The following is a 15,148-nucleotide window of genomic DNA, read 5'->3' as shown; positions in this document are numbered from 1 at the left end:
AACAACAGGAAGTGTAAAAGCGACACAGGACTCGCTTACGTATGTGCCAAACCCCCCAAACATAGAAACAAACGGTGAAAAAAAAATCCTTCTCTCGTTCAAAGGAAAGGGTCAGGCCAAAGTGGAATTACCCCAGAACTTCTGGCAAAGATTTAAAATAAAAATGGCTTGTGTGTTGCACATCACATGGCCTAAGAGGTGTTTTCCAGCCACTGTCATTGTAAGAGTAAGACTATTTTCCTATTGAAAGTGTTTTCCAATTACTGCCACAAGAGGGGGCAAGTTACAGTAAAGACCTGGTCATTAAGGAGTCCAATGGCAACAGATGCAGAAATTGGAAAAGACATTCAAGATTCAGTTGCTTTTATTATTATTAATATTATTATTATTATTTATTATAATTATAATTATAATTATTATTATTATTGCTGTTGTGTCATATTCTGGTCTGATATGAGAGCTTATCTGAGATGAAACGATATATCCCAGTCTACGCATGGTGTGTGGGTTTACGTTGTCTCATTTCCTGACTCTAAGAGAAAGTGTGTGTGCGTATGTGTGTTTGTGTTGGGGGGTGAGATCGAGGGAGAAAGGAAGAGAGAGATAGACATGCACAGAGGAGGAGAGAGAGCAGGAGGAGGGAGAGGAGGGGGAGGCTCCTGATACCAAGACACGGAAAAGCAGGGGAGGGAAAGAGAGAAAGAACAAGGGGCTGGTGGAGGAAGAGGAGAGGGGAGTTGGAGAAATCGGGGAATAACACTTAACAAAAAGCGCACAGAGAAGAGGAGGGACGGCACCCGGCGCGTTGGACATCCCCAGCTTTCTTCCCTCAGGCTGTCAGAGCAGATTGGACTCCGAAGGACCGACACGGCGGCCACCCCAGACCCCATGGGGTAACAGGTATGTCTGACTTCCTACCTATAGCCACCACCGGGAGCCACGCTGCCCATCAACGGGGCATCATCGGGAGTGGAGATTTCATCCAGACACCGTGGGTCCCCCCCCCGCCCCCTCTGTCATGTCAACAATTAGTTTTCTGCCTCACGGAGCCGCCGCGTCTACAGCTGATATAGTTGCTGCTGCTGCTGCCGCTGCGCACAGGTTGGAGACATGACACAATACAACTCTTGGCTACTCTGGCTACTCTTACAAAGGCCTATCTGGAATTTTTTTTTTATTCCACATTGCCATTAGAATCATGTTAATTCAGAGCTTGAGTGAATATTTCGACAGTAACGCAGACGGGTTATCGAGCAGGCGGCAGTCTTAAAGTACGCCTACCTGTTCCATACGTGACAGCCAGCTGCCTGACTGCGCGTGTTGATTTTTTTTTTTTTTTTTTTTGAGAAGCTGTCATGCTTTTTGCCTGGATTGTTTCAAATTATTGATCGCAGACTACTTTAGCCCACACGTTTAGTAAACTGATTTAAAATGACAAACCGTTTAAAATGTAATTTCTATTTGAATTCGCAAATGTGAGTTTATAAATCCTCAATTATCTTTTTGAGACGCGTTTATGTTTACTGTCGTAGAAAGCTGGATGTGTTTGACAGAACCAGTGGGGGGGATCTTTGCAAACTTTTGATTTCCACATTTGCTGAGAAAGGGGTTGGGAGACAAACTTGTCGTGCACACATGATCGTGATCGTACCACAGAAGAAAACGGGGGATGCTCTACAGACGCCTGGAGGGGATTCAGAATGAAAGCGCTTTGCGTCTGAAAGACAGAGGGGGGTTGAACCCTCCTTCCTTTTCACCGCGATTAACCCGAGAAAGGGGGATTTCTCCAGCTGGGTTTTTTTTTCTTTTTTCTATTTTGCTGCGTCAACGACAAGCCCCTTAGACTTATAAGACAAGACACAAAGATGAAGGGAGGCTTTTTTATGTTGACTATATAGAGATGTCGCGCGATTTATTTGTATTCATTTGTAGATTTGAGTAGGATTATCATCTGATCCTATATGAGAGTTGAATAGCAGCAAGTGTTTTTTTTTTCTCTCTTTTTTTGCTTCTTTTTTTCTGAAAGCGTCTCCTGCCAACGTCTGTCCTATCTAACCGGTCAGTTCCGTCTTCCTCCATTTTCTACCATGTGACAGCGGGGGAACAACCCCACTTCGTTTGAAAACCTGTGCATATGGACGTCAGAGTGCGCCTGGCTGTCATGCACTGACTTAACCACAGTCAGTCAGGTGGATGCTCACCATAATGTATAAGGAGGTGACAGATTAATCGCAGCAGGGCTGCCAGGTTTTGAGCGGAGCTGGGAGTAACTATGAAAAAGTTTTCTGTAAGCAATATCTCTTATTATTTTTTTAAACTATTTGCTTGACATATGGATGAAATCAATCAAACTCATATAGTTTGCCCATATAACATGGGGTTGTTATATGTATGTGTGTGTGTGTGTGCTGGCCTGTTGTGTAGAAACTGGTATTCAATCATTATTAAATACCCTGTCTTAAAATCAAGCTTTCACACGCACGCACACACACACACACACACGCCCCCCCTCCCCACACACACACCTCTAGTAACATCACAAAGGACATAAGGAGAGTGATGAGGGCTATTTTCAGTTTGTTTATTTAATTTTTTCTTACTTTTTGGATCAAAGTCCCCTACAAAGGCATTTATGAATTTGCTAGAACTGCAGTAAAAATATTTACTTTCTGTGTGTTTTACAAAACTGCAGAACTAGAAGTGTTTATCTTTAGCCCATTTTTAGGATTATGTTTTTGTGAATTACTAAGCTTTGTTTTCTTCTCAGTAAGTTTACCTTATTAAACGTGATCCAAAGAAAGAAATCTAGAGATAACAAAATTTTTTGCACTTGTGATAGTCGTGTGGAATCAACAATCTCTTTCTCTTCAGGATTTATGAAACAAGTCATTACCTTAAGCATCAGAGGAGTGAAGTACCGAGAAGATTTTATCTTTTTTAAATTTATGCCAGTAATTGGACAAAACGTCTCTGATCTCTTCTCTTTGGAAAGTTTTGATTCTTGTCATATCTTACATGCAACAGGGCCTTCTGGTTTCAAACATACCAAAAGAAACATAAAACTACTTTAAAAATGTATTGTACACCACCTTGTTAATCAACAGATTAATATAATCCTGACAAAACACGCTTTATTAATTGGGAGTTTTACAACCCAACATTTAGGGTTCTTCGGCTTCTTGCAAAAGGCAACTTTCCTTGAATGTCCATTGTGTTAAATTGAGCTTTTTGCTCTTAGGTTGCACAACTTGTGATAAAAAAGATGGTTTGTAGATGGGGAGGCCTACCTGTTACTTACCTGTTACAAAAAGATATAGCCACTGTTTTTAGAGTGAGCATTCAGAGAAGGCACTGTGTGGAAAATAAAGGAAAAGCTCGAGTCTCACTCTGAAAGAGTGAGAATTGGAAACCACACATGTGGTGCCACCTTTTTTTTTAAATCTAAACTCTTTTTAAATTATATTTTTATGGAACTTACAGTATGTATGGATTTTGAACACACTGTACATTTGATCTTAAAACACTGAGAAGTTTTTATCTCCCCTGTGCTGTAAATAGATTTCCAGTTATTCTGAAGCGTTTGTACGGTCCCACTGAGCTGTTTTTTCTGCCGCGGTTTAACGTGCACTCTTTTGGCAGCCGCAACTAGTGTACAGCTGTAAGATATAGGCCTTTTCCTTTTGTTGGACAGTTGCTAACTAGATCTCCGGGATTAGGAGACCATCAAGCCATTTTTCCAAATTGTCTTAGCCCTCTGTGGATTTGTCTGGTTGTTTTGTCCTTCCAACTACTGAGTTAAGGGTTGGCACTTGATATGATAAACCCTCCAAAGTCCTTTATTCTGTTATTCAATTACCATCGGCTTGTTTCCCTGTGCATGCCCCTTTGAGAGTGTGTATGTGCGTGTGTGTCGTCATGAGCAGGATAAAGCTCAATTATCTGCTTTTAATGCTTAGAATCCAAATAGCATTAGAACAACTAAACTCTCATGGCACGCTGTCAACTTAAAGACCTAACATCTTTCAGAGTGCTTTGTTTCTTTTGCCCTGCCCCCCCTTCTCCCCCCATCCACTCCCTTGCTGCTCCTTGGAGGTTGCTCTCCCAGGTGGGGTCATGTAGTGCTGTCTTTTTAGAGGAGAACAGTGGTGTATGTGTGTGCATCTGCGTCTGCACCTCCATCTGTGTGTTCCACATAGGAATTAAAAAAAAAAGCAACACAGACCAAGACAACAGCTTCAAGGATGAGTGGAGGAGGAGTGTAGGCGAGATCGGCCAAAAGATGGGGGAAAAAAAAATATTAGCTGCACGTGTGCTCGTGGGATTGCAGAGCAGGAATGGAAGCGTTCTGCTCTTGTCTTATCCGTCATGAATGGACTTTTGAAGTTGATTAAGCAATGTTCGCTGGTTAAAATCTCTCTGATCTCTTTTTGTGTCGCCAAAGTTGCATGCTGTGTTTCTTGAAAGCGTCGGGGAGTAGATGTGCCGGACTTCATCCGTTGACGTTATGCAGTTTGTGGGAAGCAGCGGTAGTGTGGTGGCCGTGAAGTAAAGGCACTGAGGAAATGAGAAGTAGGGGCTTGGTTTCAATGGTGGACAGGCTTGAAGCTCGACACCTGTCTCTCACTGTGTGAGTGTGTGGGCTTTGTTGATGTGTAGGTGGTGCTCAGTGATCCCATGCAGGTTGTAAGCTGAACTGTGTGGTTGCAGGTTAGTCGGCTTTAGCCTTCAGCCACGCAAACCCGGGGGTTGCAGCGCCCCCGCTGCACGCTTGTGTCTCAGTCCAGCAAATTCAGTGCCTTGCAAAAGCATTCGCACCACATAAATGTGCAGTGGAAAGAAAATCATTTAGTTTTCAGTAGTTTACACAAGTTACAATCTGATGCGTGTTTTGTGCATTTGTATTCACCTCCCTGTTATGCCTAGATAAAATACGATTCAATCAACTGGTAAATTTAGGCTACCAAATGTTTAATTTAATCTCACTTCATAGGTTGGGCTTATTTTTTTTTTTTGAAGAACTGAAAGAAGAAAACCATTGTTCTATGAAGAAACACGATTCACTGTTAGTCACAAGTAAGTTAGGGAAAGCACGGAAACTATTTGGAAGAAGTTCAGATGAAACAAAAATTAAACGTTTTTGCTATGGTTCTCTGAATATACCCTGTTTATGGGGAAGTATGGTGGTGGCAGTATCATGCTGTGGGAGTGCTTGCCCTTAGTAGGGACAGGGAAGCTGGTCATAGATGATGCGATGAATGTGCTTAATACAGAGCAACACTAGAGGAAAACTTGTTTAAGTAAAACGGCAATAAACATATAGCTAGAGCTTCAAGAAAAAAGCTTAGAATGAAGCATATTGTGCTAGAATGGCTTAGTCAAAGTCTATTCCCAATAATTATTGCTGTTAAAGCATTAAATGGTGGCTCCTCAATGTATTGACTCAGTGGTTCTGAATACATAATTTTACTTGTCCCCAAATAAGAAAATCAAGTGCTTACTATTTTTTTTATTTATTTTTTAATCAAAGTTCTGCATTACACAGTGGTTCATCACACATAATATCCCAAGAAAACACACTAAGGTTTGAGGTGTATTAACTTTCTTAAGTCACTTTATCTAATCCGCAAAATAAAAAAAGGACAAAAGCGCTATAAAGTCCCCCTCTTTTTTTCCAATAAACAACCTGTGTTCACCTCTGTGTTTCTGTCGGCTCTCTCATCTGGATCACCCCTCAGGGCTCACTTGTTAATGAGAACACCTGTTTGGCTAACACTCTGCAAAATGAACCATTTACACTCATCTTACAAGACACACCGCGTCTCTCTGGAGCTTTCTAACAACTCCGTCTCTCCGTTGCGTTCCAGGTATTTGTTTCGCGATACATGTTTAACCCCCGGGTCTAAACGTTGTCCATCCCCCACCCACCCAATGACTCCCCAGGCTTAACTGCTGCTGTAGCTCATTGTGCAGCGCTGAATACAGGTGTTTCTAATCGCCATGGGGTTACATGGGTGATGTGGGGGATGCGTGTGTGTGTGTGTGTGCGCGTGTGTGTGTGTGTGTGTGTGTGTATATTCACGTATCTGACATGCTCATCCTCCCCCCCAGCAGAGAGAGCAGGTGAGTCTTTAAGCAACCCCCGCCCCTTCCTCTGCAGACCGCATCTGCAGATACTCTCCACCACCCGCTTCCCTTGAATGAATATTTCATAGCGTTTTGTGTATGTGTGTGTTTTTATCCCCGTACTCATCTATACAAAATAATGAGAGTGACAATAATAATCCTGCTCTTCTGATCCTTTCTCGTTTTGTCCTCACGTTTTTGCATTAAAATGTGATTTTCAGCTGCATTTTTTTATTTTCAAATTCCACACTCAAACATGTGATTTTGCTGCTGATAAAAATCAAAAGTAAAAGAGAATAGTTGAAAAGGAATGTTTTTTTTTTATTGTTGCTTTTCTTATCTTATTTGAGGAGTTGTTGATATTGCAAAACACCTTTTCGATTGCGCATTCCTCAGAAAACAGATGTGGGATTTAACTTTGTGTATTTTTCACAGGGTGTGTGTTTTTCGTTTTTCTTAAGGAATGTGGAGCAGGGAATTTTTTCCCCCCCAACTGCTATCCTGTCTTCTTGTCATCATGCAAAGCTAATTGTCATCATTGTATCAGAGATACTTTACAACTGTTTTTTTTTTTATTTTTTTATTTTTTATAACTCTGTAAGATTCAAAGTGATGACAGTGGGGTTTTTTTGTACATATGTTGTAATGTGACCTATGTGTGTTGGTCATTTTAATCCTTCACTAGTTTTGTATTTTGGTCCTATCATAACTGAATTTTGAGGTAAACCTTGTAGTGAAGGTGCTTCAGTTCATACTTTTGTTTTGACAGTTAATTTAAAGTAGCTTTTAAAGTCTTTAAGTTAATACAGTTGCGTTACTGGTGAATAATATTTAAAATAAAGAGGACATTCACTCTTATTTAGGCACCATTCAGACTTACTACTGACTGGTCTTTGCGAAGCAGCCAATCCAGGAGTGCCATTTATTTTCCTTGCCACTGATTGGCTGTTCCCTGTGGAAATAAAAAAGACTGTAGGTGTTAATTTTTGTGTAGTGCTAAGACAGTTTCCACTGATATGGTATATTTTGTGTTTGAACTATTAAAATGTGCATCTTTTATTGGCATTTTTAGATGAGGTCTGAATTATTTTCAGAATTTAGATATTGTTGTGTTGCCTAACCCCCATGAATACCACGGGTCCAGTGTAATCAGATACAGTGTAATCAGATACACTGGACCCCCGTGTAATCATAAATATGATTACCATATTTATGTACTTCACATAACATCTGTTAATGAAGAACACAGATGGATTAAGAAAAACAAAAGTGACATAACTGTCCTCTGATAAATGGATACACAACTTCACAGTCTCATGTTAATTTCTTTGGAAAGACAGAACAGTAGAACAAATTGAATCATACATGTTTACTGAAAAAGCTCACCAAGCCTCCTGAGCAGTGGAGGAGGTCTTGGTTTATTAGTGTTAGCAAAAAGAAGAAGTAAGCCTACCAAACATAAGCCCTTAATTACTGTTTTTTCCCTGTTGTAAAAAAACAACAAAAAAAAAAACAACAACAAACAAAAATATTTGAAAGATCACGCTGATGTGCAAAACTATGATTCACACCATTTTACACATCAACTACTGATATCATCATTCTCCCGTACCGGGACTGTTTACTGCTGTTCAAAAGATTTGACTTCTTGAACAATTTAATCCTCTCAGACTCATTTTTTCTTTCTCCTGTATATTCATTTCATTTCTACCTAATTTTAAAACGTTTTCGTGCCATTAACCTGTTGAAAATGTCTCTCTGTTTGACTCAGAGTTGGAGACATGCTAGTTAGAAGTCTTTTAATGCGATGCAATTATCTGACAGGAAAAGAGAAGTAAACCGGTGGGAAGGAGCTCTCTATAAAAACCCCATCAGTAATGTGACGAGACTCCTCAGCTTTGCACTTTGCACAAATGTCACCTGCCTTTTAACCAAATTAATATGAGCTGCAAAGAAGTTGAGAGTTTGGGCTTCTTGGTTGAAGTGTGTGGTTTGCAGAGAGTACCAGGTTGTTAGTTGTTATTTTCCTAGCGAACAAGTTTGTCTTTCATGCACGCAGTGGGAGCATTTGATGAGAAATTGAACGTCTTTGAGCAAATACATCTTTAGAAACAGTCAACTGGCCTCGGGCTCTGGCTGTTGAGAGATTTCCATATCAAAGCCCAGGTGAGAGAACGAGGCTGGGGAGGCAGAGGGAGGCAGGAGAAGTAGGCAGGGGGGCTGGGGGTTGATGAAACAGACATCTACTCCAAAAAAGATCTCCGTCCCTTGTTATTGTGTCGCTCCTTTGTGCAGCACAGTTTAGTCTGTGTGTGTCAGCGCTGTCTGTCTCAATCTAAACTCCCCGCTTTACAAAAACACACACGCGGCGCGAAGGGAACTCATACGCGCACCTTTACCCGAATCAAATACATCACAAATATCGCCTCTAGTCTGACCGCAGAGACTCCCAGTGTAGCAGAGGGGGGCTTTCTCCCTTTAACAGTGCGTAACATCTGACCTGCCAGCCTCTGCCAATATTTGGATCCCTGTTTAATATTGATACAGAAGCATAAAACCATCGTTTTTCCTCAAACTAGTTTTCTTTAGCCATAAGTATCAGAGCTGACCTCATGGAAATGATGGTGGCACACTAATTAATGGATAGAGTTTTTAAAGATGTGTGTATCTGTGCGTGTGTGTGTGTGTGTAGTCCGCTTTGTAGAGTTTTGTAATCCAGCCATGGACTCAGGCTAGAGTGCTAAAGTGCTGCTAACAAGGCCTGTTTAACATTCTCTCCCCTGCTCAACATACAATTATTCCACTTCGCTGCCATTAACATGTACAGTAGGACTGGGCTTTTAATTGGCCTGATATGACTAATGCCAGATCAACTTGGATTTGCTAATTAGTTTTTTGCTTTAAAAGTGCCATCAGGACATGAAATATTCATTGATGTGAGGTGGAGTGAGGACTGTGGGTGGTATTAGTGGGATATTAGTGGTACGGGCAGGCTGCTCAAGCGTACCGGGAGAAGAGACTGAACTTAGGTTGGCCTGTTGTGGTCGGTTATTCATACTTTGGGAGAGGTGTTAGTTTTTCGTCATGATTCGAGACACCCACACGCACAGAAAGACACACATTCATGCCGCTCACGCACACACCACCTCCCTCCTCGGCGTCACAAGGCCACCTTTTCTTTCCAGCCCCCACCCCATCTCTCCCTTTCTCTCCGTGTTTCCATTATTTTTGCCTTTTATTCTGCTTTTGCCTTCACCATTCACTTATTTTCTCTTCTTGCCTTTTCCTTCACTCTAACCCCTCCATTCACTTTCATTTGCTTTTCTTTTTTAATTTTTCTCTAGGCCTCCTCATCTTCTACTTCGGCTTGGTATATCTCCTCCGCCTCCTTTTCTTTTTTCCCTTCTACTCCTTAATCTTCCACCTCTCCTTCTTCGCCACCCCCTCCTCTGCTCTAAGTGGGCCAGGTGCCTCCTGTGGCCTCCCCTACTCCATTTCTCATTTTACCCTTCCTCTACTCCTTTTTTTTCTCATTTTTACCTTCTCGCTGCTCCCTTTCTCATTTTTATCCTTCCCCTTGACCCTACGGCTCATATTTATACATCCTGTTAAAGCAGCGGCTAACAACCGGTGCAACCCTCCCCTCGCCCCCCAAAAAAGAAAAGAAAATGTCTTGCTGATGCAGTCTGTTCAGTTCAGACATGTTACTTTGAGGAAGTTTATGGAGAGTGGGTTTCAATAGGTCTGTACCTGTGAATCTTAAGAAATTATAATTAACAAAAAGTTTATTTTGGGGGGGAATTCACTTCAGTAAAGTAAAATCATATAGATTTATTAAACACATTTATATACTTTGTGTTAATTTCTGTTCACTTTAATTAGTATGGGGTTCGGCTTTTGTTCAGATGCTCTAAAAATGTGAATATTGTGTAAAAAAAAAACAATAGAAAAGGAGTGTTGTGGTGCGCACTGCAAGCAAATTACTTGGTTGGGGCTCCTTTTGCATGATTTACTGCATCAGTGCAGCATAGCATGGAAGCAAACAGCCTTTTGGGTAATGAGGTAGTACAGAATATCTATGTTCATTTGATATAAACCCAAAGCAATTTCTAATAACATTTTTAACACGTAAAAAAGAAGAAAAAAATGAAACTCTGTTGCTTTGATAGTGACCTTTAACTCGTATCTATTGTTTGTCTGTCGTCTCCCTCTTGCGACACCAGTACCTTTCTACGGTCCTGAATGTCTCTGTGATTTTCTTGAATAAGCTTTTCTTCACAACCCTCTCAAATCTGTGGTTATCTATGTTGCTTATGCATCTATTTGAAACACTTTTTCCTTCCACTTAACTTTCCATTAATATACATGAATGCAGCACAATTAGCTTTTGTGCCTTGCCCTCCTTGTGTAGGGTGTCAGTAACTGTCCACCTGCCTCTTAAATCATTAAGTTTCCTTATGATTTGGTAGACCGTAACATTGTCTTTCACTGGTCTTGTGTACTATTTTAATTTTAAGAGAAACTAAATTATGTTTTTTTTTAATCAGCTGCAAGCTATAATGATCAGAACACAAAATCACCTTGAAACATTTTAAAATTACTCGTTCTGTTGTTGATTTATGTAATGTAGTACTTTCTCTTTTTAAAACTGAATGACTGAAATAAAACTTGTTTTCAGTGATAATTGAGAGCTGGTTTCTAGGTGTTTGAGAAGCTTTTTTAAGTTTAGTTCCTTTAAAAAAAAAACAGGAGATCCAAGTGAACAGAAGTGAGTAGGTTCACATCCCCTTTTCAATGGCAAGGGGCAAATTTCCCCAACGGTCCTGTGGCACTTCTCTTCAACTCTATATGTGTACACACACACACACATATACACCCACATGCATGAGTACACAAATTCGTTCACACACACACATGAATGAAACTATCTTTATTACTGTCTTCTTGCTCTCCTTCTGCTCTGTATGTTTTCACAGGGAAGAGAGAGCATGCTTGTCACCTCTTGTCCTCTCTCCTTTCCGTTTTTCTCCCACCCAACTCTTCCTCTTTTCACTCATTGTCATTCTGTCTGCCTTTGTCTCTTACTGCCTCTTTCCTGTGCCCTCTACGTTTTACTTTCTCTTTTTCACCCCCCCTGTTCCATCCTGTCTTCCATCTCAGGGTTGTGTTGATGTGTGCCCTGGTGTCTGTTACAAAAAGGCCAGTAGTAGATGATTGGTGGGGTTTTTTTACAGGACAGCTGATGATGCCTCACAATGTGGGGAATATAGGACTTCTTCAAAATCACATTTCTTCATTGGGAGTTGTCTTTAGGGATGGGAAGTGTAACATTTTCTGTATGTGTACTTGTGTAGTTTCTTTTTTTTGTGACTGGCAGGGGAGTGGGTGGAGCAGTAATTGCTCAAAAAGCCTGCGAGCCATGGCAGTCACTAATGCTAGTCAACAGGTGACAGTCAAACGTCAAAGCGCATTTAAATAAACGCTGCCAGAGTAAAAGGCAGATTGACAGATGTGGAAAATAGGTGGATAGTTACTGAGGTGACAAAAAAGAAGATCTTAAAAGAAACCCAGGTGAGGCATTTGTCCGATCAAAGCTTGGTCTTTGTCAGTCACAGTCAGAAAAGTAGCCTGGAGCTGTCCGGCTAAGGCAGACATGCAAATGTGCTCTCCACAGTTACTTTCAAGGAATTTCGTTTTGGCGCAAGATACTTTGCTATGTAGTCTTAACGCAGCTCTTTTCATGTACAGTATCTTTGTAAAAGTATTTACAATGTTTTTCTGTGTTTTGTCTTGTAACAATCACAAATTTCAATATATTTTGAAATTTGGGATTTTATGTGAAAGCATAGAATTGAAAAGTGGAAAGAAAATTATAAATGGTTTTATTTTATTTCTTTGGCAAACTTGGAATATTAAAATATTCCATGTTTTAATTGAATTGCTAATGCAAATCTTAGTGGTATGTCTGCACTGTCTGCACATCTAGAGACAAAACATTGTGATACTAACATCTTGGTAGAAAGTTTTTTCACATTCTTTGCTAAGTGAGATCGGATGGAAATGTCTGTAAGCAACATTTTTGAAGTCTCGCTACAGAATCAAAATTTGATTTACCCCTGTAGTTTGACAAGGATAATCCAAGAAACAAATATGTTTTGATCTAAAAGGTTTCCATCTATATCCTGCTGAAAGGTAAACCTCTTCCTCCAGCAGGTTTTCTAATAGGATTGCCTGATGGATATATAACTGCATTTTCCTACCAACTCCAGCTAGAACCTGCTAAACAAAAGCATTTCAAGAACATGATGCTGCTACCACCATGTTTCATCATTTTGATAGTGACATAGCACCTGCATGTAGTCCAAAAAAGCTCAGTTTTGATTCCATGTTAGCATATATCTGCAGTACTACCACATGGCTTATCGAAAACTGTGGACAGAACGTCTTATGACTCTTCATAAGACAATGTCTTTCTTCTCGTCTCTTCCATATAGACTAGATTTCTGGACTGCATGACTAACAGTTGTCCTATCAGTGCATTGTCCCAACCTGATCTCTGTAACACCGGAGCTCCTCTAGAGTTGCCATGAACCCTTTTGTTGTCTGTCTTTACCCAACCTTTCAAGATGATAACTATGTTTTCCTAGGTTTGCAGTTTTGCTGTACTCTCTCTGTATTTGAATGACTTCTGTAGACAAATGGTGTCACTAGATTTTGTTTTAGAGGCATCAGACTAAAAGGGACTGAACACAAATGCACACCACACTGTTTAGATTTAAAAAAAAAGAATCATGTAGTATTTTCTTTAAATTAACAATTTTTGTGTTACTTTATGTTGCTCTAACAATGTACATTAAATGGTAATGTACATTGTGTATTTAATAAGACAAAATGTGTTAGATTCCAAGAGAGGATACATATTTTTGCAAGATGATGTAGATTTAGAATATCTGGCAAAAAATTACAGGACTGGTCCCACGCAAAATAGCCAATCAGGGCACAGCACAGAGACAATAGAGACAAAGACCTTTAATGATTTTGCATCTTTGCTGATTGCCGCTGGGTTCCACTCAGCATATTAAGGACCATGGTTGGTTTGCTGAAACTGTTGAAGGGCCCATACAAAGGCCAGACCTTCAGTATTGACTCTATGCATTGATGAGCACCTGAAGTAATGTACTGAGCAACTTATTGAACTCCACCATGCCTGTGCCCTGTTCTCCAGATGTCCACTGAACTAGTCTTTCCATCTTGCGCTTGCTTCCCTTTCCTTCCATCCCATCCCATCTTCTTCCTCCCTCACTGTTCACTGTCTCTTTTTCTGAGTCCAAAATGCAAGCCTCTCTATATTTAGATGCTCTTCTTCTCTCCCCTTGATTCCTCTTCCTTTATCTCACCTCCCTTTTTTTCCCTTTCTGCTGTCGTTGAAGGACAGATACGCAGACGCGCTCCAAGATTTATCAGTGTTGCATTGTAGCTGCTTTTTGATCAGCTTGATGACTGACAACACAGCCTCAGGCTATTATATACAAGTGTGCTTTTATAAATGCTTTTCTATCTATATGTAAATCTCTCCTGCTTAGTTGTTGTTGCTTTGTACACAGTGAAAACAGGTATGAGTGAGTCTTGTTTGTTTATTAGAATAAACCGGTGGAATAAAGTTCCCCTCACGCTGTGCGGGTTTTGGAGTGTGTATGGATTAGATTAGCTGGGAGTAAAGTCTCTCTTAATATTTGCTCCAGGGAAGGTGGGATGGGGGAGGGGGATGGGGGGGTCTGGTGGAAGCAGGGTGTGCCTGTTGAACTTGCGAGTGTACACTTAAGCCTCTGGTTCTTTGCTTCCCTCTGTGCATGAGTTCATTGTAATCTGGTGCTCAGTGTGGATTTGAGAGAGCTGCCTCTGTTTGCTGTCTGACAGAGTGACAGTCACACTAAGTTACCCCTGCATGCACACACACACACACACACACACACTCCCCGGACACCCGCCTCGGCACCAGAGAGCGACTGGCCACCAGCAGTGAGTCACCATCGTTCAGTCATTCAGAAGCCGCACATTTTAACAAACAACAATTAGCTCTCAGTCATCAGACGCTTCAGACATTTATTCCCAGAGGACTGGTATTTTTGTACCATATGATCTTTTTTTATTTATTTACACACTCTGTCACCTTTTTATTTTCTTTCTCCAACCTTTCTCTGTACTGTTTAGTCTTTCTCTCTCTCTGCCTTTCTCTCTCTCTCTTTTGCAGTATGTGTGTGTGTGTATTTCTTTGTCTGAGACCTTTGGAGCTGGTGACTGTTTTAACAGCTTGGGAACAGGCTGCTTGTGTTCTTTGTGGTACAGTCATGTACAGTCGTGTCTGGCTGAGTCGTGACAGGTTGCTTTTTTGCTGTGACAGGTTTTGTGATGAGACCTACAAGAGGCTCTGGACGTCCACACACACTTGCTGACACACAAGGCACGCACTGAGACGCTGAGTAGCTCGCTGGAAGAGGGGAGGAAAAATGGGGAAGGTGCTAAAGTTCTGTGCCTGTCCGCAGACTTTTTATTGTTACTTTTAACGACAAAGCCATTTTTTTGTGTGCTTTTAGAAGACGGAGCTGAAATTTGTCAAACAGAAACAGGAAAGAACATCTCTAAGGGAATTTCAAGCCTACACTTTTTCACATGTGGAGGGCAAAAATATTTCGTAGATTGATTTGATGTATTTTGGGAGACATAAGACGTGCATGTTTTTGTTGTACTTGTCCAAAAGCGGTGCTGTGTAGCATCGATGCCTCGCAAGCTGTGATGAACATAAATTGGCTCCAGAGCAACTGATCTATTCATACCTGCCTTACTTTTAAACACGCATCATAATACTGAACTATAGAGTATGTCCATTTATCTTTCTTCATTGTCAAGTATTTTAAATCCAACTACACTACATCAGAAAAATATTTAATTGTGTTAGTATTTCTGAATTATGCCACAAAAATAATGATCCAACATGTTCCTAGCTGTGATCTGTCTTTCTTTATAT

The 15,148-nt window shown here is 40.7% G+C and overlaps 1 protein-coding gene across 2 annotated transcripts in view; it reads left to right on the top strand.

Annotated features, from left to right (window-relative positions):
* Positions 1–578: 578 nt before the first annotated feature.
* Positions 579–15,148, top strand: part of zbtb46 (zinc finger and BTB domain containing 46) — an 89,288-nt gene continuing 74,718 nt past the window's right edge. The window contains exon 1 of one of the 2 annotated variants that reach the window (XM_017305708.1): positions 579–900. The gene's annotated coding sequence lies outside the window, so the exon portion shown is untranslated. The remainder of the gene's footprint in view (positions 901–15,148) is intronic. The other variant, XM_008413919.2, reaches the window with a different exon arrangement.

The sequence above is a fragment of the Poecilia reticulata genome, linkage group LG7 (genome assembly GCF_000633615.1).
Source record: "Poecilia reticulata strain Guanapo linkage group LG7, Guppy_female_1.0+MT, whole genome shotgun sequence".
Classification (NCBI taxonomy): Eukaryota; Metazoa; Chordata; class Actinopteri; order Cyprinodontiformes; family Poeciliidae; genus Poecilia; species Poecilia reticulata.
The sequence above is the reverse complement of the archived record's forward strand: the minus strand, read 5'-3'. Positions and strand labels throughout refer to the sequence as shown.